The sequence below is a fragment of the Topomyia yanbarensis genome, chromosome 3 (genome assembly GCF_030247195.1).
Source record: "Topomyia yanbarensis strain Yona2022 chromosome 3, ASM3024719v1, whole genome shotgun sequence".
NCBI classification, from domain to species: domain Eukaryota; kingdom Metazoa; phylum Arthropoda; class Insecta; order Diptera; family Culicidae; genus Topomyia; species Topomyia yanbarensis.
In genome coordinates this window covers 102,385,407-102,410,869 of record NC_080672.1, presented here as the reverse complement: position 1 = coordinate 102,410,869, position 25,463 = coordinate 102,385,407, and the positions used below count along the sequence as shown (strand labels likewise).

General features: G+C 34.8%; 1 protein-coding gene across 2 annotated transcripts in view; it reads right to left on the bottom strand.

The window, feature by feature from the left end:
- Window positions 1–25,065, bottom strand: part of LOC131693902 (muscarinic acetylcholine receptor DM1) — a 271,911-nt gene extending 246,846 nt beyond the window's left edge. For both annotated transcript variants that reach the window (XM_058982168.1, XM_058982169.1), the window contains exon 1: window positions 24,311–25,065. The gene's annotated coding sequence lies outside the window, so the exon portion shown is untranslated. The remainder of the gene's footprint in view (window positions 1–24,310) is intronic.
- Between the last annotated feature and the right edge of the window lie 398 nt (window positions 25,066–25,463).

The window sequence follows — 25,463 nt, the reverse complement described above, 5'->3', positions numbered from 1 at the left end:
CGAAAATCATAAATCGAATTTCTGGGGTTGTCCTGTTCGAGAAAAAATTATTTCTAGACAACAAAAACAACAAATAAAAATGTACCTACTTCTTCAGGTACACTTCAAGAAAACACGCCCAAACGTGTTAATCCGATTCAAAATAGATTAACAACTTCTTCTACCTCCGTCACACCATCCTACAGTGGTGTGTCATCTTATGCTTCAGTGGCAGGTAGCAATGCCAAAATAACGGCTACAACTACCACGCCGTCAATCTCGTTTGCACCCAACGCTTCCTTTAGTCCAATGGATATAGGTAGCGTAACGGAAGAAGAAATAAATTTCCTACAGGCGTCTATGTTACCTATGATATTGCCATGTTAAATTCTACCTCCATGTTTGAAGCTTTTCAAGCGGGTTGGGAATTTGCTAACAAAAGTGTAATGAAATTAAAGTTTAACAATGACTTTAAATAAACATTTAAATTTATTAAATTGGAATGCTCGTTCATTAAAAACGTGCGAAGACGAATTTTTCAACTTCTTGAGGATACATAATGTGCATATAGCCGTTGTGACCGAAACTTTTTTAAAACCAAATATTAAATTGAAGCGTAACTCTAATTTTGTTATTCATCGATTTGATCGAATTGTGGGATTCGGTGGAGGAATCGCAATAGCGGTTAATCTCAGGAGCAAACATTCCGTTACGTCGTCTCTTGACACCAAGGTGATCGAGAGTTTGGGTATCGAAGTTTAAGCTGATGTTGGTATCATTTTTATTGCTGCAGCCTATTTGACTTTTCACTGCACTGGCGAGCAAATGAATTTCTTGAAAGGAGACTTACAAAAACTTACAAGAAATCGGTCGAAATTCTTCATAATCGGTGGTTTTAACGCCAAACACCGAGCCTGGAATAATGCTCAAAGCAATTCCAACGGTAAACTACTTTTTAATGATTGCTCTGCTGGTTATTATTCAATTTTGTTCCCGAATGGTCCTACATGCTATTCGTTTGTATGGAATCCATCAACAATTGATTTGGTTTTGACAAATCAAAGTCACCTTTGTAGCGAATTGATTACACATGCTGACTTTGATTCTGATCATCTTCCAGTTACTATTTTACTTTCTCAAGAAGCTGTTTCCAATCCCATTAGCTCAGTGTTCAATTATTACAAAGCGAATTGGGAAAGGTACAAAACTTATATTGAGAATAATTTTAATCATGACCTTGATTTACAAAATAAAGCTGACATTGATACGGCATTACAAAATTTAAGTATATCTATAGTTGATGCTAGAAATTTATCAGTACCAACAACACAGAAAAAAATTAATACTACTATTATTGACGACGATCTTCAACTTCTGATTCGCTTGAAGAATGTTCGAAGACGTCAATATCAACGTTCCCGTGATCCTGCTATGAAATGTATCTATCAGGATCTACAAAAAGAAATTAAGCATAGATTCACACTCTTAAGAAATGAAATACGCGAACGGAGGTCTTAGTGGAATGTACGTAATGTTTCAAAGATTTTCTTCCATTTAATTCCACTATGTTTTCAAATTTTAATTTCGACATAGTGGAATTAAATGGAAGAAAATCTTACAAAAGAAAACATTATCGCGAAAGAGGTTGAACAAATCAAGCCAAATTCTAAACCTTTCTGGAAACTTTCTAAGGTTCTTAAGAAACCTCAGAAACCAATTCCAGCTTTGAAGGAAGGTGACAACATACTTCTTACAAACGAAGAAAAGCTCAAAAACTTGCTCAGCAGTTTGAAAGCGTCCATAATTTTAATCTCAACGTTGTGAGTCCTATTGAAACCGAAGACTTACAAAAATATGAAAACGTTTCAAATCAAGTATTGTCTCAAGACGATATCGTTGAAACAAACTATGATGAGATCAAATCCATCATGAAAAAGTTAAAAAATATGAAAGCTCCAGGTTATGATGGAATTTTCAACATTCTTCTTAAAAACCTTCCCGAAATCACTATGAGATACTTGGTCAAAATATTCATCAAATGTTTTGAATTAGCATACTTCCCTGAAAGATGGAAAAATGCCAAGATTATTCCTATTTTGAAGCCAGATAAAACCCAGCAGAAGCATCTAGCTAACGGCCAATTAGCTTACTCTCTTCTATTAGTAAATTATTTGAAAAAATCATGTCACATATCAATGAGAATTCTATTTTTCTTCCTGAGCAGTTTGGATTTCGTATTGGACATTCAACTACTCATCAACTTGTGAGAGTAACTAACATGATAAAGGCAAATATCTCAGAGGGCTATTCCACTGGAGTTGCTCTTCTAGACATTGAAAAAACTTTCGACAGTTTTTGGCACAAAGGTTTAATTGCCAAAATGTGGGATTTCAATTTTCCAATTTACATAATAAAGATAATTAAAAATTATCTTACCAACCGTACCCTACAGGTTTCTTATCAGAATTGTAAATCTAATAAGCTACCCGTTAAAGCAGGCGTCCCTCAAGGATCAAGCGTCGCACCAATACTATACAATATTTTTACCTCTGATCTTCCAAATCTACCTACAGGCTGTAAAAAGTCACTTTTCTGTGATGATACTAGCATCTCAGCCACTGGGAGGAGTTTTCGTATTATCTGCAGTCGACTGCAACGAAGCTTGAATATTTTCAACGATTACCTGAAAAAATGGAAAATTTCCACTAATGCAGCAAAAACCCAATTGAATGTGTTTCCGCATAAGCCAAGAGCTTCTTCTCTTAAACAAATAATAACCATATTATTAAATTTAATGGTTTGAATTTAACGTGGTCAGATAAAGTTAAATACTTGGGTTTGATTTACGATAAAAACTCACTTTTAAGGGTCACATTGAAGGAATCCAAACAAAATGCAACAAATATATAAAATGTTTATACCCTCTTATAAACAGGAATTCAAGGCTTTGCCTAAAGAACAAACTATTAATTTATAAACAAATATTTAGACCGGCAATGCTATATGCAGTTCCAATCTGGGCAAGTTGTTGTGCTACTAGGAAGAAAACGCTTCAAAGGATTCAGAATAAAATTCTGAAAATGATTTTGAAGCGTCCTCCCTGGTTTAGCACAAATGAGTTGCACAGACTTGCAAACATAGAAACATTAGAAATTATGACGAACAGTATTATAAGCAACTTCCGACAAAAATCGTTGCAATCTTCAATTGCAACGATTAGCTCTCTATATAGTTCATAAGTTAGTTTATAAGATTTGTTTAGCTCCTTATTCAGAAGACAAGTAGGTTTAAAACATCCTACTGAAAAAAATACTTAACTGCGAAAGCATATTATAACTTAATGATAATTAACTGAATCATATAAACAATAGGGAAAAGTCACCACATGTGGCTGAACACCCAATATACTAAATTAGAAATGTAATGCAAACAAACAATATAATCAAATAGAAAATAATATAAAAAACGAGAGATTCGACTCAGTCGAGGCCTTCCGTGCAGTAAGGTACTTTTGAGTTGTTTGAGGTGCACTCCAAATTAGGTAAATTCAACTTAAATTTAAGTAAAGTAAACTCAAGGTTGAGTTATGATTTTTGCCGTAGTTAAATGGAAACTACCTTTAACACGGTTTACCTAATTTTACCTTCCTACACGATACCACGAGATTGAGTCAAAAGTACTCAATTTTAGGTAGTTTTTCGGTGGCGTGTACATATATGCAAAATTTATAATGGAATTCAAAAAAGTTCTGAAATAAGAAATCAAGTAATTATAAGAAATGGACTGAAACGAATTTTCTTACGACATTGACAACTATCAACAGAAGGTTTATTCCATTTTTCCCAGCTCATTGCTTGCGTCACATATTTTGAAATTTCCAACTAAATACCTAATTTCATTATACCGACTAATCCTTATATCGACTCTTACACTGATCATTGTATTTTAAATCGAATAATTTGTTCTAATTCGTACATTACTCCTTTCAAAACTTATTCGCATTTCCTTATACATTGGAATTCAAATACAGGTTTATAAAAAGACACACGTTGTATCCAATATTTACAGTCGTGATTTGCTGGTTGGGCCACAGCCTCTGGCCAACTTTTTGTTTTACTAATTGGACCGACTGACAAATGTCAAAAATTCTCCAAAAAGACGTAAGTAGTGTAATAGATAGATGGTCAAAGTAAATTTGACATGAGATTTTGGCGTTCAGATGCGTTTTAGTTAGACAATGGTCCAACTAGCGAAGATCCAACTAAAAAGCGGCCCATTTAAAAAATGGCCCACCAGCGAATCACGACTATATTGAATAAATAATCTAGACCTAATCGAATAATTTAGAACGATTAATCTAACTAATCGATCAACGTAGAAAAATTAATCGATTATTGATTAATCGATTAATTTTAAAAATCGTACTTCCCTATTTCTATCATAAAACTTTATTTCACAAAGTTTTTGACAAAGTGAGTTTGATTGGTTCTTTTTATTTTATTCTTATTTTATTCCCTTTATAACCCAGGGGTGAGCCAAATGCAGTGATATATTCAATTCCATCAAAAATGAATCAAAGATTATGGGAAACACAAAATTACCGCTTAAAATGGTTTTTAGAATGAAAATCACTCATGCAAAAAAGTGTGTACGCTTAAATAAAAACAACCATTTTTTAAGTTGTTTCACATATTTGTTCGAATTTTCTGATGGACAACACTTCTTTTACACTTGGCAACGTTTTGTCACATAATGGAATTATTAGCACTAATTCTAACAATAAAATTCAATTAAATGTATTGCTTACTTTTCTGCGCCATTTGCCTCAACAATACACGGTTCAAAAATGTAAATAAAATGTAAAAATTGTTAGTTGTCTTGTTTCACAATGAAATATGAGGTGCAATGATCCCATTAGTGCAATAATAAAGCAGTTAGATGTCAAAATTCTACAGTAAATACGTGTTAAACGATGAATAGTTCTGCGTATGAAATTTCATACGCTTGGATATAATGGGTTAACCTTATTTCGAAAAGTATTTAGAAAAACTTGGTGTATAAGACATGATTGGACGTCATGTTCTGCCGAATATCAAGTTTGAGTTAGTGAATTAATTTGACTACTATTCAAGGCATCGGCAACAACTAGGGTTGTGGTACCGGTAATACCGGTACCGAAAATCCCGGGAATACCGATCCATTTTACCGGTACTGATCAAAAGCCAGTACCGGTATTTTCGGTACCATACATTTTTTGTGAAAAATATGTGGACTCTCTAGGGGTACCTATTCAAAATATCGGTCTGCAAGATGGCTTTTAATTATATTGATTACCTTCTAGATCGATCGTTGAGCTAACACCTTTGCGAGAGAATGAGGTGGCGCCATCACCATAATAATTCTAGAAGTTAAACATTACTAGCTCCCGCTGCACTGAACGACATGTTTAAATTCCTGCACTATTTTGTCGAAATTAAAATTTAACGATCTTGTATTAAAAATATTCACATCTAGCGTAAGTGACGTAAAAATTTGCTATGATTTTTTTATTAGCGACATTCTGATTGGTTTCCATTATTCACTGAGTGGCGCGTAATAAGACTGTGGTCTATACCATGTCTGTATTTGGTTTGCTCTTAAACCTTTATCTATAAAAGAACGAACAGCGATTTAGTAACTATCAATTTTATACTTGCTTGACAGCTTCAAATGGGACGATTTATAATAATTGGTTATCGGAAAATTCAGCAAAACTCTATAGTTTACTGCCATTCTCGCTTTGATTTACTGTTGCTAATAGGGTTTCTTACGTTTACCACCTGTTGAAGTCGACGAAAGTCGTACCGCTTAGCAGTTATTAATTTTAAAGTAGCCTAGATTTCGAAATAAAAGTGCCGCTTACGAAAAATATCTTTTGCTGAAATGAGTCATGCCATTCCGAAGCTATTAAAACAATAAATATGTTTTTTTTGATCAGCACAAATCAATCATCTGAGAATAAGGTCATCAGTTTGAGCATTCAATTTCACTTTGAAGCTTTTTTCGAATTTAAAAAAAATTCGAGTACCGGTACTTTACCGGTACTACCGGTACTGAGGGCTTCAGTACCGTAGTAGTGGTTCTCGCCAAAAAGGGTCGGTACTGCAAACCCTAGCAACAACGTTGCTTCTACAGGACTTCCATTTTTTTTAAATTTTGCCTTGACATTTCTAGGTGACGATGAAAAAGTAAGTGGTTAATGATAAGTGACTATCTTGAATGTCAATATAATTTCCAAATACTTTGATTTGTCATTTCTTTTTCCGTCGCTGAATAATTTTATTCAACTCTGTTCAGAGTTACATCTTTAAGTGTGGTTATAGCCATGAATGGAATGCACCTCAGAGAAAAATAAAAACGCTCTTTGCACTTTTCATGCGAACCACCGCTCTTCTCTTTCACAAGAAACCTCTTCACTCCGATGTGTGTTGCTCCCATGTGTACATTCTACTCTATGGTTGCACACCAAAAAAATAAAAATAAAGAGGCTCTTTAGTGTGCATCTTGGTTCCACGCGCACGGAAGCAGAGAAGGCAACCAAAAAACATTCTAAAAACGTTCTTCCGATCTATCTTTATCTGAATTGTTGTTTGATTCGCCTTTCTCCATGTTTACCAGTGAGGAGAGGTACAAAAAGTGGCTCTTTTGTACAGCTCTTGGTGCACAGATCTTTCTCTTTTTCATTTTCAAGTTTCTCTTTATGCAGGTATTCTGCACATAGCAGTTGTTTTTGTGCTGCTCTCTGCTATCGGTGTATTTCGCTCTTTGTGCACATTGTTTGAGCAAATATCAAGCCTGATTGTAGCTTTCGGTAAGAATCTTTCAGTTTCAAAAACGTCTTTCTTAGAAAAGGAGATAGTTTTGCTGCGCGTGATTCGGGTCTAGTTTGTTTCGTTCATAACGCTGTACAATGTCTTACAATATTTGGAAATGTGAAAATTTTTCACAGATTTATTTAATAAAATGATTTGAAAAAAAACAGTTGATTTTGAAATAGTATAGATAAATGTATGAACCCAAATAATACATCGTTTTGTATAATGTCCATTAAACACGAAATGGCTAAAAGTGGCAACAATTTTATTCCTGATTCACCTACTGGGACTCCGACTTAGCAAATAGTATTGAGCTTTGTGGTGAAAAATAGTGAGAAAATAATTTAATATCACTTTTAAAGTAGAATACTTCTAGTTTCTAATTTTCTGCTAAGATATTTTGCCAGTTTTCAAATGCGAATAACTTCCGTTGTACTAATATATTGTATTTGATTCCGACAACTGTCCGACTACTATAGATAACAAAAATGATGTATTTTATGAAAGTAGAAATTATTTGAGCTAATAGGTCCGTACAATTCGATCAAACAGCGAGCATAATCATCCAATGACCTGCGACACGCATATAAAAATGAAACTTAGGATAAAATCATCCGTTTGCTTTCTGGCCTCGTAGTAGTTGCCACGTTTCGTGTCAGCTAGAGGCAATATATTCCATGACTGCCGCAAAGCATCATTCCAATGATGCATAGCCGTGAAGGTATGTGGACGCGGTAATCCTCAATGAAGGAATTACTAAGTAAGGATAGGATACTAAGCTATGGGTACTAAAGATGAGCTAGGAATTTCGGAAGATATAATAACCTATCTTCACTCGATGTAAGACATGGGCACAAATTTTCTTAGCAACTGACATGAAGATGGTGTAAAAAGTTTTATCAGCAATTTCTCAAAAAGCATCGTATGTGCAAAACGATGGGTGGATAATGTCTGGGACATAAATGGAAGGTAGTTACGGTACTTGGAAAGGAAATTTAAATTTAATTTAGTTTGTTTCACAGGAATGTTACACAACTGTTGTGTATTTGAATGTGCTATGTGAAATTTTTCATTCTTTAAACCTTCTTTCTGAACCATCACAACCAGAAGTTTTTACGCCTTTCATTACTTCAGTAAAAAATTAGCAAACTTCGCCTAATTTTCGTCCCAGAAAATAGAAATCGTCTCCATAGAAGGCATTGTAAAATATAATACTTATCGCTTAAACTGTCTTACAACACTTCAAACTTCATATTCACCACGCCAGAGTACACACTAAACTATTGTTCGAAGCTCACTGGGTCATACATTCACTGGGTCGTACAGATACAAATTGCTCTGCGGACTAATCCGACGGGTACAAGAAGAAGAGGTACACGGCGAGCAAGGTGAATCGACCAAGATGAAGGGGAGCGTAGGGGTTTAAATGACTTCAAACTGAGCTGTAAAATTAGTATGATATATCAACTTGATGTCGATTTCTCACAAATTGGGTTTTCTGGATATGAACCAAATATGTTTTATTCTTTATTTCGAGTCACTAGAGAAAACAATTGTACTATAAAGCCCATCGGAAGTAAATGATTGGGCAGTTCAGTTGAAACATAAATATTTCCAGTAACCACAAAGCCTTTCATTTACGAGAAAAACTAAATGCTTTAACAAGTTTTTCCACGCAATACATGCAAAAACTCTGACGCCTAGTTATAAAAAAAATCGGCAATTGTAAACAATACAAGCGTCCACTCATTTTCGAACTTGGCAAAAAACACGAAAAGCCAGGGTGCAACCAGCTATTCAGCGAGGAAATTCCCAGGCTGAAACAACGCAAACTTTTAGCCCTATTAAAATTCTATCGGTACAAATCACTCTTTTGTTATGTAGAGCACATCTTATAGTACAGATTCGGGATGATGGCAAAACAACCGTCGCCCCTAAGCCTAAAGTGATTTTAGCTTCTTCGTTGAGAGTTGTTCCACTCATCGCATCCCTCGCCGAAGCGGTGTAGAAACTCAGGTTGTTTCGTCAAGAAAAAAAAACTGTTCCGGCAGCTAGAAGCAGACAATCATCAAACTCAGCGTTCCAGACAAAATCACCCCATCGCAAAAAAAACACCTCGCAAGGAGAAAGAAAGCCCATTCTCACACAAAACAACAATTTCCTCAACTCCCACACCTACCGGATATGCTCCTGAGATAAAGCTACTCACAGGGAAAGCATCTGGAGCTTAATAAAGAGAGGCAGAGAGAGAGAAAGAGAAGAGGCAATGAGCAACAACGGAAAATCGGGCTGGGGTCAAATTATCTTCAAGTAGCATCATATGTTATGTCATAAAACCGAATGAAGAATCAGTGAACAGCTACCTAGTCGGCGCCCATTTGAGAAGGATGAGTGAGATCTTTCACAGTGAAATTTAATTCTGTTTATTTGATTCGTATTGTTATGAGATGATGGAATTCGGTGAGAAATGCTTGCGCTATTCCGAGCTACGATATGGGATAAGATTAAACCAATTTTTGATGTGATATCCCAAAAAGCTAGATTTGTAAATTTGTAGATTTTCATTTAAGATTAAAGCAACGTTCAGCGCTATGAAAATGAGCCAAAATCCAAAAACAATAGCTGCTAATCAAGTGTAAGAAAAAATATAAAAAATTTATCATTTTAATGAGTAAAATTTGTTATGGAATTTGCGTTTCGATTTCGTCTCATCAGTAATCCGACTCTAACTCAATGATAGGACTAAGCTAGCGCCGGATTGACGCTAGCTCCAAAAAACGAAAACACTATTTGTGTTTCTGAGCAAACGAACCTTCCAAAAATACGACCAAAATATAGAATTATGACAATACCAGAATGGTGTCTCATCCTATCACCTAGACCTCTAACGGATTATCTAATTAACATAATTGATTTGATTTCAATTGGATTCAAATATTATTTTCTATTTACTACCATTTTACTACACTCATATAAACATACAGTCCAGCAATAACAGATTGTGGAAGCCACACAAAACAACGATACACATTGTCAGTGAAACACAATGTAACTACACACACACACACAACCCATAACATTCAATAGCACATTAAACGGCCAAACATAAAATCACATCAATGCCAACCGGATAGAAACTAAACCTCTGAATGGACCACCCATGAAGAGCACGTAAATAACAACTTAATCTCCAGGTGTAAAAAGCTTCGCAAGATAATGACAGCACAGCACTTTCGTCGATTTTATCACTTTATTACGTTCGCAAGCCTTTCGATACCAGTCGATGCCTGCCAGTGAAAAATACTACAGCATTGAGTGAAGCACAGTTTTACGTCTGCCCGTGCTGTTGTACCGTCTAGCATGGGCCATGTTCCAACCAACAATAATGGTTCTACGAGCAATTAACAAATACGGTGCGAAACGATTGGGTTATGCCCATGTCTGGTGAAGTTTTCTCCGCTGGAAGAAAGATCTGTTTGCGACGGTTTACACAGCTATTACCGGCAGTTTGAATCGGTTCCTAATTATGGTACAAAATGAAGCTGCTTGTATTTCAATTGCAAATGGTTGTATCACAATAAAAAAGTCATGAACATTTATTCGAAAGAATGAGGCTACCATTTTTCGGAGGCTTCTCGTTGCCTGTCGTGCAAATAAATTTTGCCCCATATTGTGGAATTAGTTACCGGAATCATTATTTTCTTTCATGCTAACTCGTTTATTACGAGTAGGCCAAAACAAAAAAAATCTATTTTTAACGTTGTTTCATGTTTTAGTGAAATTCCTTTTCATTCTGTGCCCTGCTAAATATTTTAAAGAGGGGTGGTGTAAAGGATAAGAAGATTCGAAAAATTTAATTTCGCTAGAATTTTTATTTGATTCTTTAATTCGTTATTTATCGCTAATTAGAAAATAAGTTTTTTTCAATTCAAAATGGCGAATCTCGCCGGTCTCTGCGTGCGAAACATCGTCGTACTTTGTCAAATGCAGGGCTTTTCGCAGTTAAACGTTATGTGTCCGACGCGGCACCCGGGTACCTTTTTAGGTTTCAATTAATGAAATTCCTATGTTTTATCCATAGCTGGAAATCGAAACTTTGTGACATCTTAGCACTTCACTAAGTCGAGCTTTTGGGTTAATAATGTTGTTGATATAGTAAGGAGGGAGTGAGGAGGGGACCTTGAATTTTTTTACTACGTAACAGGCCGACGTGGGTACCCGAGTACTCACAAAACTAAAATGCCAGTAACTAAGGTAATTTCCAACCAATTTAGTAGGCACCCAATTAGAGGTGGGATGAAAACAGTTTCTAGTCTTGCACGAATAAAATCTCGAATAAACTGAATAAATTATAGAAATCAACAAAACGACCGAAATAAAAAAGTAAAGCAAAAAATGAAACAATAGGTTTCTAAATTCATAAAATGAGTAGAAAAATTAATGAAAATCATTATAATTTTGATCCAAATACACGAATCAAATTAGATTAGGTTATTACATAAAAATTAAGATTATATTTAGAAATGGTTATAAGATTAATAGAATAAATTGACTCATACTAACAAATTGAATGAAATAAAACGAATGACTGAACATGAAATGCATAAAATTAAAGATACGAATAAAATGAATCAGATAAATCAAATGAATCAAATGAATCAAATGAATCAAATGAATCAAATGAATCATATGAATCAAATGAATCAAATGAATCAAATGAATCAAATGAATCAAATGAATCAAATGAATCAAATGAATCAAATGAATCAAATGAATCAAATGAATCAAATGAATCAAAAGAATCAAATGAATCAAATGAATCAAAAGAATCAAATGAATTAAATCAATCAAATAAATCAAATAAATCAAATAAATCAAATGAATCAAATGAATCAAATGAATCAAATGATTCAAATGATTCAAATGAATCAAATGAATCAAATGAATCAAATTAATCAAATGAATCAAATGAATCAAATGAATCAAATGAATCAAATGAATCAAATGAATCAAATGAATCAAATGAATCAAATGAATCAAATGAATCAAATGAATCAAATGAATCAAATGAATCAAATGAATCAAATGAATCAAATGAATCAAATGAATCAAATGAATCAAATGAATCAAATGAATCAAATGAATTAAATGAATTAAATGAATCAAATGATTCAAATGATTCAAATGATTCAAATGAATCAAATGAATCAAATGAATCAAATGAATCAAATGAATCAAATGAATCAAATGAATCAAATGAATCAAATGAATCAAATGAATCAAATGAATCAAATGAATCAAATGAATCAAATGAATCAAATGAATCAAATGAATCAAATGAATCAAATGAATCAAATGAATCAAATGAATCAAATGAATCAAATGAATCAAATGAATCAAATGAATCAAATGAATCAAATGATTCAAATGAATCAAATGAATCAAATGAATCAAATGAATCAAATGAATCAAATGAATCAAATGAATCAAATGAATCAAATGAATCAAATGAATCAAATGAATCAAATGAATCAAATGAATCAAATGAATCAAATGAATCAAATAAATCAAATGAATCAAATGAATCAAATGAATCAAATGAATCAAATGAATCAAATGAATCAAATGAATCAAATGAATCAAATGAATCAAATGAATCAAATGAATCAAATGAATCAAATGAATCAAATGAATCAAATGAATCACATGAATCACATGAATCACACGAATCACATGAATCAAATGAATTAAATGAATCAAATTGATTTAATTCATCCAGTAAATACAATGAATCAAATTAATGAAATGGATCAAATGAATAAAAAGAATGGATGAACAAAATGAATAAAGTAAAAAATAAATGAAATGCATAAATAAAACAAACGAATCAAATAAATAAAATGAGCTGGAGTGATAAAATGAATAAAAAGAAGAAAATGAGCAGAATTAAATGCATTGATTAAAATGAAAAATTGAACAACAGTGAAAGGTTATAAATTAATATAAAGAAATAAATTGAATCAAATAAATTATTTGGATGAAATGATTAAAACTGAAAAAGTAGTCAGATTATTAAAATGAAGAAACTGAACAAAATGAATAAACTGGAAAAAATTAATAAAATACATACAATGAAAACAATGAATGATATGAGTAAAATGCACAAAAAACTAAAGTGAATCCAAAGAATGAAACAAATAAAATAAGTAAAATGAACGCAGATGAACAAAACGAATAAAAAGATGCGGAATGAAATTATTAATTAAAATGAAATCGTCATATATTTGAACCCAAACACATTTTTGAATTAATAATAAATAATGAATAAACCGGATTGTACGAATTTGAAAACCATTGCATCAGAAAGTTTTGAAATGTTTTTGAAAATCCCATCTTCTGAGAAAAGGCTAATAAATATGCAATGGACTTTCTAGGGCTTCCATCTTTTTTTGGTTTTATTCTTTTTGTTTTCATGCTTCTTTACTTGACGAATTCAAAGTTTACTTTTTGGTCACATATTCCCGAAAAAAGATTTATGTGCAGAACAGAATTTACTGGTCCAGTATTTTAACGCGCAATTGAATATAGTAAAGTGAGACAAAGTCACATGTGCTTTCAAGCCCCTTGAACAGAGAACGACAGAGGGAGAATGCGATTCGTGAATGAGACAGGTAGATATTTCAAAGTTTTTATTTGCATTGAAGTAAATAGTGTGAAATGTCTAGGCTATGTCGATTGTATAAAAGCCGTGTTTGTATTGTTTCGTTCGGAATTCTCGTGCAGGAAATATGGATAAATAAGTCCTATACAGACCAATATTGTGAAAAGGAAATGGTTCAAACTACTCAGTATATCCAAATATGGACGACAATAAGTTAGAAGACACATTGTAGTTGCATCCCCCATCGAGAGTGGGTACTTTGGGGACTTCTTTTCCTGGATCTAATTTGTGGATATTTTTGGTCTTTGATCCGTTATTTTTCATGAAAGTTCGTACCAATACAACGAATGTGCAGCTGATACAACTCATGGTTCATTCGCCTGCGCAACGTTCCGTCTTACATCTGCACGCCACCATAGATGGTACGCAACACTTTTCGTTCGAAAACTCCAAGAGCGCGTTGGTCCTCCACGAGCATAGTCCAGGTCTCGTGGCCGTAGAGGATCACCGATCTAATCAGCGTCTTGAAGATAATCAACTTCGTGCGGCGGCGAATTTTGTTCGACCGGTGCGTCCTCTGGAGTCCAAAGTAGGCACGATTTCCCGCTATGATCCGTCTCTGAATTTCTCTACTGTTATCATTGTCGTCGGTTACCAGTGAGCCCAAATACATGAATTCGTCGACCATCTCGATTTCGTCACCGTCGATCCGAACTCGGGTGGGAAGTTCACATTGTCGTCTCTAGAACCTCTTCCTCTCATGTATTTTGTCTTCGAAATCCTGGCTTCAGCTTTCAGTCTTTGAGCATATATTTCATTCAAAATTCAATAGAGATACGAATAGTTTAAATATCGCACGTGGAATGTCTCTTTTGAAAATTTCCATTGTCAAACTTTCATATTACCCAGTTAAGCCAAATATTTTTCTGATATAGCCATGAATTTCCTTAATTATAGAGTAGATACAGGCTTTGAATACAATTGAATTAAAGTTGAGTTGATGTAGCAGCAGACAAAAAATAGTTTTGTTTTCTCAAACCTTCGCAATTACAATTAATAAATATTTCAGATTGGCAGAAGATCTTATCACACAACTTAGAAATGCATACAGAAATAGCTAGATAGATGCGATAGAAGAGAGACAGAGAAAGAGAGAGAGAGAGAGAGAGAGAGAGAGAGAGAGAGAGAGAGAGAGTGAGAGAGATGGGGGGGGGGGGGCGTGTGAGGAATGGCAAATGATGGTTAATGCAGTGACATTATTTTTATAGGTATATTATTATGATATATTGATTCTTACATTCTTATTATAAATAATGTAAGTAGTAATTATTGCTCCATAACCAGTATAACCTAAATCTTGCAAAAGAGCTAAATTTTCGCTAGATTTTTGGGCGTCAAACATACAGTTGCTTTCGGTGACGCCACAAGTATAATTATATTAGAAATCTTTTATCTCACTACTAGGTGAATTACTTGTTGATCTGTGTATTGATATACCATCCAACATTTACCTCATGATTGAACGCAATGCCTAATCCAAGGAATAAATACTAGAACTCACTGTTTCTTTATCAACACATTGTTTTGTCTTTGAAGTGAACTTATATATTGATTTTTGAGAAATAGTTCATTTATTATAAAGGTAATTCACAAAATGTTCTCATCATCGAATTCCATGAATCACGTTGATGTGTTTTCATACCACGATATTCAAAATCGGTTTAGTTTTGCCCCTAAAACACCAGTGAAGCAATACTCTGTATGAAACAATCTCATTTTTAATTGGTGGAAATTGGTAAGCGAGGCTAAAAATACAAAAAATCTAATATCTCCGCCGCTCGTGCACGGATTTAGACAATCTATAGCTTGTTAGAAAGGCATTTTTACAAGCTTTCTATTTATGTGCAGTTTGTGGGACAATATTGTATTGTTCGAAAGTTATTTGCAAAAAACCTGCTGTGTTTTGACAAAATCGCCCATATCTCAGAAAGTAAACAACATATCGAAAATCAAAAATAATAGTGTCAAATGGCAACGTTAGGCCTTTCATTTGAAACTAATTTCATTAAGATCGGTTCAGCCATTGCTGAGATAATTACATGACATTTTGTACATACATACATACACACATACACACACACACATACAGACATTGTCTCAATTTGTCGAGCTGAGTCGATTGGTATATGAGACTCGGCCCTCCGGGCCTCGGAAAAAGTTGTCAAAGTTTGAGCGAATCCTATACATTTCTTTTGTAAAAAATGTAAAAAATAAATAAATAAATAAATAAATAAATAAATAAATAAATAAGTAAATAAATAAATTTTACTGTAGTGTTAGGCAGGTATAAGTCAGACAAAAAAGTACATACTTCCAAACATTTTTTGAATAATGGAAATTCGATCTTTACGTTAGCAGAAAAACATAGTTTCGAGAAAAACGCCATTTCGAAGCCGCAATTTTGAATTTTCGAAATAAAATCATTTTCTAATTATCGATAAGAACGAATAAAAGATCAAAAGCATAAGTTCGTATGTATGTTTAAAACAGGCGCATCCCATTTATTATTTTCCATATAACAATAAAACAAAATATAAAACAAAACAAATAAACAAAAAATAAACAATTTAAACATTTATATGTTTTTTATTTACTTCACTGTTCAAATTAGAAATAGTCCTCGTTTCACCATACCCCAACAGAACCATAGATTCCATTTTGAAACTAAAAAAATCCAAAATAGAAAAATGATTTAATGCAATACAATCTCAAGATGAAATATCCGAAAATCTTCGAGATCAAACCAACATCTTCCGAGACATGAAATCCTCCGGAAGAAGCCGTTCCGTTAGATTTCTGTCGAACTGGAGCTGAGTAAAATGCGAGAAGAATTCTGAAAGGATGCGTACCAAAACCAATTTAATATTTTCCGGACAGAATTATTGCAAAAGCCGAACCCAATTCTGGTAGGAGTCGAACAAAATTGCTATAACCGAGTAGGGGAACTGGGGGTAGAACGGACACATTAAGGATATACTGAAATATAACATATTAAGAGCATGTTTTTGTCAACATGTAATACTCTATATTGTAGCTCCACATGTTGGCTTTCGAGTGCCCAGAGGGATTATGTTACAAAAATCAACTAATATATTTTTTAAAGATCTTGAAAACGATGAAATATCTGCACTGTTTCCAGACTGCGGGTGAAACGGACATATGGTGGGGGTAAGACGGACATATTGCAGAAATGATGATCACTACACAAAATATTAAAATTTACTGTTTCTAACGGATATTTTGAATAGATTGTGGTTCTTCTTAATATATACGTTCAATTCGAGGCGAAAGAAAACGTTTTGGGGTGCAATTTAGAGTTGAAGCAAATTACGCATTTTATAATATTGTTTTTGCCGTTGTCATACAGAGAGTTATACAATCAGTTCCAATGATCAGTCACAATCACTTATACAAAACTGGAAAGTTATATATTGAATGCGTGATTGGTAACATCATTTCATCGATTACACACAGCCAGAGTATGGGACCTGCACTAAGTCATCTACCTTTTCCAGGTTCTAGGAATTCCGTATTTAGCCTCGGTCACATTAACGTACATTCTGCAGTCTACTGTATGTGAGACTTCAGCTTACTGGAGGGTTCTCCACGTTTAACTGCTAGAGTTTCGTTTCCACACGCGAGACATTCATATAAGATTCAATCAATAGAATTAATCAAAACTGTCCGTCTCGCCCCACCAGTACACATATTTTTCAGACGTTTATACTTATTCACGCATAAATAAACTTACCTGTTATTTTCCATGAAGATATCACTTAAAGGTTACTTTACCGAAATAAAGGAAAAATCCTCGAAAAGATTGATTTTTTCCTCGATAAACCTTAAAATCGGAAATTTGAAAATTACATCCACACGAAGCTGCACTACTGATTATCAATATTTTCTTAAATTGTGCACGGTAAGCAGTATTCAAGGCCTACTAAGTGTTTCAAAATTCAAGGCTATCCATAATGATAGGGTACACATACAATACAATTGAAGTTTTAATGTTATATCCCTAAAATAACCACATGTCCGTCTTACCCCACCTGTCCGTCTTACCCACAGTTCCCCTACTACCGGAATTCTGGTAAAAACACACAAATTCTATCAAAAACCAATTTTGCTAAATGTGTACAAATTCTACATATCTTGTTTATATTCCCGACCAAATTACTAGAATTTTTGACGCTCTTAATTAATTTGAAACAAGATGTCATAGGTTCATGTCAGGAATTGTTAAACTTGATGATTTACTTTCATGGGCCAAAATGATTTTCATTTATATTTCTCGAGAAAAAGGCACCAATGATTTACCGGCTACACACTTCACACAACAAGAAAACCAAAACATTTTTAGGAAAGAAGAGAGCCGACTTCCTGCTAAACTTATAATAAGATTTAGGTAGCTTTTCTGACGGTTTCCAGTTTCGGGTACATTTATTCTCTTATAATAATTCTTTATCTACATTTTGGAATACACTAGCTGTTGTTCTTGCTGCATGGACGGCATAATCATAACACACGTAACGAAACACGCTTTTCTCTTGAAACTATTTCATTTCGTTGTTCGTGGTACTCGTATCGAGAAGGTATACTAGCACCACCATCAAATCAATGGTACATAGGATAAAGTGCCTATTTTCACCATACTAAGAAGGGTGCCTCACTTATTTATTAATTTCTTTGATTCGTTGTTAAGAACCAATATTGTTGGCGCCCAATTGCAGTATTGATTTCACATTTTATAATTTATGAGCCCAAATCTCTAGAATTTAAGTATTTACCCACTGTACTTGAAATAATAATCGAACACACGCATATTGATGGGAAGAGCTAGATAGATTGTTTGGGAGGATAAAAGGGACGGTGAATAAAGCGAAAGACCGCGACCGCGAAACCCGCCAGTATGTTTAAGAATTACAAAAATTGTGTTTGTTTATACGTTCCGAAACATCGCGACTCCAAAACCAGTTAGTTCCATCCGTGTATCGTGAAATTAGTGTCCGTCGAATTGTTCGTGTTCATAGTGAGATCTCACTCTGTTTCGCCGCAAGCTATATGCATTAAGAAAACCCTGTGGGAAACCGGCAGCATAACGATCCGTCGCGATCAAATATAATAACACAAAAGCGCTGAAAACAGTGAAATTCTCGTGTTTGAGCTCAACGAAAACTCGAATCGAAAGCCCCTATTTTTGCGCTACCATTTGACTCAATGCGTTGAACAAAGATGGCAGACACTGCTCTAACCAACGGCTTCAAATGGGTAGGGTGATAATAGAAACATGGCGAAAATGGGCCATCACCCTATATGAAACAAGCACTATCTGTCAAGTTGTCGCCGGGTTGTTGTACTCATACATGCTCGGACACTCAAGCGCACACGGGATTAACCCTAGAACGTTGAACTGGGGTACAAATGTACCCCACGCCTTCTTTGGAGCCGCGTGAAGACGAGATTTCGGCATTTATCGACCTGGGACCTTAATCATAATTCAATTTAGTGTTCCTAGTAAGGATAAGAAAAGGTGGCATAGCCAGTTTACCTATAGCTTTCGTGGAAGAAGGTGGTCAAAGTTGGCGTGGGGTACATTTGTACCCCAGTGTACGGTTGCCGTCAGCGTTTCGTCAGGTGTCGTGCTGTCAGTGGAAATGTGACTCTTGACAATATCAGTTTAAATACTGGTTGTTTTAGTACTTAAGTTACAATTAGTGTTATAAAATCGTTTTTAATCATTTATTCAACTAATTTAATTTAATTTAATTTAGAAAAAGAAAAAAATCGTTCTCATTTTTGCTGATTTTTATTGTATTTTTTTTATAGTTTTTCAAAACAATGGCTCGCTAGTATAATTTGTGCACAGTAACTGCTGTAACAGTAACGTTGCGTGTTACCAATGTAGTGCTGGTCAGACATATTTTTTTTCATTACAATTTCCACCCCATTTCGTGGTATTTTTCGAAACCCGATTTTTAAACTTTCACTCTTCCAAATAATTGCACATTTTTAAAAATTTCGTAATTGCGTTTTATACCATTTTTTTAACTTTTAGAATCATTTGTTTTTTTAATCGGTTGAAAATTCTCAAAGTTACAGCGATTTTGTCAAAAAAAAACCGAAACCGCGATTTTTTCAATTTATTTCAACCAGAAAACCTTTCTATATGAGAGAGGCAAAAACGTTCAGCGCGTTTTGGTTGAGTCTTTAAAAGACTATTTCCCATGACATGTTTTGCACTAACTTACTTTGTACAAATACAAATGAATAAAAAACTTTTCTTTGTGAAGTTTTTTTGCAAAATACAGTTGCGGTGAACGTGTATCTCAAAAACTATTCATCCGATTTTCAAAATATTTTTTTGAATTGTTTGTATTTACATTCTCGTAGAGTGGAACGGTTTCTTTTTCATCAAGAAATGTTCGATTCCCTGCAATGAATTAAAAAAATTTGAACACAACAAAACTCAATTTTTTGGTCAACACATTTTTAGTTGCAGAAAATGTCTTGACCACAGTTCAAGATAAAATGGAGACTAAACCGAACTTCGTCATCTCCTATTCTATACGGATGGTTCTAAAATGGATGAACTGATTTGCTCGGGAGTATACGGACCAAGAATTGAAGAAGCTATATCAATGGGAAAGCGGCCTACAATTTTCCTGACAGAGGTATATGCTCGGAGGTCACGAAACTACAGACATGCAAAAATCGCAATCTTCTCGGACAGCCTGACAGCACAATACAATAAGGTCTTTGAAATGTGAGTCCAAACTTGTTTGGGAATGCATCACATCTTTACAACAACTGGCAACTCGAAATTAAGTAATGAAAAGGCCACCAAGGAATCGTTGGTAACATAGTGTCCGACGAATTAGCCAAGCATGGTTCATCAAACATGTTAACAATAGGACAAGAACCATTCCTAGGCATAGCTACCTGTGCCATCAAACTAGAACTTTCAGCTTGTACAAGAAACCAACTATTAAACGACTAGCGTAACGTAGTAGACGCTCGACAAACTAAGAAATTCATCCAAATACAACGAAAGCCCAAGACTAATGGATCTAAAACAAAAAGATTTACCTACATATAATCACAGAACATGTGACACGTAGAGCCAACAGGGGCAGCCATAAAAGATAAGCCGAATAGTGGTCTCAGTGGCAAAGTTTACTCTAACAAAAAAACAATTTAATCCACCTAGCAGTGAAATGAAACATTCATACACTGTTCATTCATTAGTTTGCAGAACTCTTGCGAAGTAGGCACTCAACTAGAGATAAGATGAACACAGTTTCGAGTCCTGCATGAATAAAACCTCGAATAAACTGAACAAATAATAGGAAATCAACAAAACAAATAGAATCTAAAAAAATAATGGAATTAAAAAAAATATTAAAGCAAAAAGAAAAAGCTAATAAAATGGGTAGAAAGATTGAGATAAATTAAATTAATACAATAAATATATCAAATTAGTTCAGCTCACTAAATGCAGAATCAGACAACATTTAAAAAATATAAAATTAATATAATAAATTATATTGTGTCAAATTAATAATTTGAATGAAATGAATAAAATGAATGACAGAAAAAATCAAATATTTAAAAGAAACTGAAGAAAATGCATGAACTGGAAAAAATGCATAAAATAAGTTAAAGGAATGATATGAATAAAACACAAGAAATTATTAAACTGACCAGAATAAATCCAAAGATTGAAATAAACAAAATAGATAAAAAGAACTTAAACGAACAAATGGAATAGAAATAATGTGGAAAGAAATTAATAATTAAAACATAATGATCATATCCTCAAAATTAGTCGAATATTCAAAATGAATCAATAAACGAAGCTAATAAATAATAAATGAATAAACTGAAAAAATAAGCACATGGAACGAAATTTGAAAAAAATTATTTAAATCAAGTATTATTTCGAAAAATCACAGGAATTCTTGATTAAATCTCACTAAGTTGGCTTGCTGGAAACCACATTCCAATACTAAGGTACTGCTTCCTATAAACAAGATATAAACTATAATTTTTCGAGGGCCAGTTTAACCCTAGAACGTTGCACTTGCGTTTTCCACCATAGAACGTTGCACTGGGGTACAAATGTACCCCACGCGTTTGATCGCAATTTTCGCAGGTAAAAATGTAAGCAAAAGAAATGTATAATACATCATTTTCTTCGTTTTTTAATTGCGAAAACAGCTGTGTAAGTGAAAGAACGGAATTTATTGAATCAATGCTACATAAAATGGCTTGAACAAAAAAATTGAAAGGCTTTGACTTTTTTCACAAAAATTACTATAATTTTGTGGACTTTCAATCGATTTGAAAAAAAATCAAATGGTTCTAAAAGTTGAAAAAATAGTCTAGAAACGGTATACGAAATGGGGTGGAAATTGAAATAAAAAAAAGATTTCTGACCAGTAATATATTTTTAACACGCAACGTTACTGTTACAGCAGTTACTGTGCGCAAATTATACTTGCGAGTCATTGTTTTGAAAAACTATAAAGAATAAACAATAAAACAATAAAAATCAGCAAAAATGAGCACGATTTTTTTCTACTTCAAAATTAAATTAAATTAAACGAATAAATGATTAAGAATGATTATATAATACAATTGTTACTTACGTAGTAAAACAACCAGTATTTAAACTGGTATTGGCAAGAGTCACATTTGCTCTGACAAAACGAAACCTGACGAAACACTAACGGTAATCGTACACTGGGGTACAAATGTACCTCACGCCAACTTTGACACCTGCTTTCACAAAAGCTATAAGCAAACTGGCTATACAACCTTTTCCTACTCTTACTAGGAACTCTAAATTGAATTATGGTTAGGGTCTCAGGTCGATGAATGCCGAATTCTCGTCTTCGCACGGGTTTAAAAAAGGTGCCCGATCAGAAACACATAACAAGAATATTTCAAAACTATATCTCTCGTTGCTACTTGTTATAATTTTCTGTTATTTTAACTACTAACGAGACCAAATTTATAACACAATTTGTTACGAAAATTGCATTCTGTTACAATCTTGTTATTTCATTCTGATCGGGTGTGGGGTACATTTGTACCCCAGTGCAACGTTCTAGGATTAAAAGTTATAGCGCTTAATGATTTTTCTCTGATAGTTTTCCATAGCAATGGGAACTGCAATGGGCGAGAGTCAAAATTTGTCAGAAAGTTTTCGAGAATTATAAAATGAATGGTTTTTCGCGATGCGATAGTGAACAACACAGCTATTACTTCAACTCCAAGAAAAAGGATATCAACACGCAGGGTCAGGGAATAAATGCTGCTTTGGTTTTTATTTGTAGCAAAAAACCTTAAACAACACGTTTCAGTCAAGTTTACATATCAGAATAAAATGAACTAAAAATCAGCATCGCCTATAAGTGCAAACTTTAGAGTTAAAACTATGAAACTGTAAACCAGTGCCATTCATTAAAGCGTCAAATCACGTCAAATTTTTAAAGCGCAATCAGTAAGAAAAAATCATGCATCTTCCCCAGTGACACATGAAAGTCGCCGTCTCATCTACTTTACATTTATTAAAAATTCATATACCGCCGCTTTCTTGAGTACAAACGCGGTACATCTTACCTCCGGCGAGAAACATCTCCATTCGTATCTTTTTGACAGGCCTGTCAATCGAACAGACAGTTTCCAAAGGCTCTCACCTTTAGAGTCTCATTCTCGCACTCAGTGACGGAAAATTCTCATTTCGGGAGAGTGGCTCACTAACCTGGTCCTGATAGGCAAAAGCTCTCAGGATCTGATATGATAACAACAAAAACAACAACTTGCGATTCTCATGTTTATGGAAAAAAAAATCATCATTAGTCATTGGACGGCTCCATCGTAAAAATGTTTTGAGCTGGTCGCTAAGGAAAAATGCTAGCTGTCAATTCTCCCCCAAATGATTCTTTACCCTTTGTATGTGTATCTGTTCAGCTGTGGGGCTGTCACACAGATTGGAGCGATAACACAGAATCCATGTCGGATCAGTATTTTGACACGACTATGCGATTCACGCAAATAGAATAAATTTGTGACCTGGATCAAAGCTCTTTTCCTCCTGTCAGAGTGCACCCAGGCAAGCAAGGGAGTTTCCTATCCGCCCACTCGCGCTTCAAACGCCCAAAAAAACATCGGTCTGTGATGTTCGAACGTACTTTGTGGCACACATTAATTTACTCGTGAATATTCACTTCAGCAAAATGTGTGACCTGATGCAAATCTTAGTTAAATTGATATCACTGCTTTTATACAGATTATCAAAAGATAACTTATATATTCACGCACACGAGTGTGCGTACATATTATGCATACATATAAGAACAGGTCTAACAATGATATTCAGGGCGGTATTTATCACCATAAATAAGCCTCTGCCAGATTGCGGCGATAGCAATCGTTATGATTCAGTTAAATAAGAGCACTCAAAAAGTTATTGAACTGTTCGAAATATTCTTAAAAGCACATCCATGAGACACTGCCCTTCTCGTTTTGCTTCGCTCTAGCGTTTTCGTCCTTTTCCTTTGGACAAAGGTTAACGAATCGAGGTCAAGGTAAAAAAATCTGTGGGAAAGAAAGATGCTACCTTCCAGCCAGACTTGTGCGTGGAGTGATGAAGATGAGCTGATAGGTAAATGCCTATTTTTGATATTTCGAGTGCACTTAAGGCAATTTAATGTACTAGTTAAATAACACACATCGAAAATTTACAACTTACACTAAACATTTTCCTACGACAAAAGATCGAGTTCAAACTGCTCCAGATCTGTTGTCATTTGACTCCTTGATATTCGCTCATGATATCTTCATTTGTCATATAGCTAATAATTCACAAGTTTCAGATGTTTGTTTTTTTTTTCTCTCACATTTTACTAGTTGGCTAATTTTATTCCTCTCAGTTGTCGTGATAACAGTACACATCAACTTCCGAGCCCACGGAAAACCACCAACCAAACAATCATCCAAATTTTCTTCACATACGCCTTATCCACCACTTCAAGCTAACCACAAGCTGTCATGGGGGAAAAAGAGCTCACCAGCTTCTTTCCACTACATTAAACATTCACTTCAGCAAATATCTGCTGTAGTGGTCGTTTCTGCGGACCGAAGATAAGCCACCGTGGCCGTGATATGCCTCTCTAACAATTCATCAGGAATCGCTGAACCAGTGGACCCAGCAGAAATCCATTACAATTGCACTGTTTTTCTTTCTTCGAGCTCCACGTTTCGCTGCTATTCTACCTGAATCCTTACTACATAAGTCCCGTTCAGTAGCACCCGATATTTCCGTATGTGTGTGGTAGACCACTGCACGTGGCGCTTCGGTGATTGGACGCGACGGTACCGTCAGGAGGACCGGAGTGGTCCTGGAATCGTGCAAAGTAAACCCCAAAAAAACGCACTCGCACCGCGCCGCACGGGTTTTTCGGCACAGGAGATCTGAACCAAGTCTCGTCCGGGACTAATCGAATGTAGTACACTCCGGACAGTAACAACCGACGACGGTGCCAGTTGCAAAAAAACGGCTCTGCTGGGAGCCTTCCTTCATTGTACATTCTCATTTCGTTCTCTCGTGGACAGGTTTTCCAATGAGCCAAGAGCTTTCCATCTCGACAACACCCGCTACATGCCCGACAGAGTTCAGCATCCAGCATCCACACGTGCGATGGCGAAGAGCGGGAGAAAGAGCGTCGTATCCTTCCAGACGAAATCGGGGCGCGGCACGCACGCGCGTCATCCCCAGACGAGAGCTACTACAAACAATGATCGTGAGAAGAAATCAATGATGGATGTTAAAATATGCTAGAAGCGCCCTGTCGTCTCATCGTTCACATTGTTTGGCACTCACGCACCACAACATTAGGAATTGA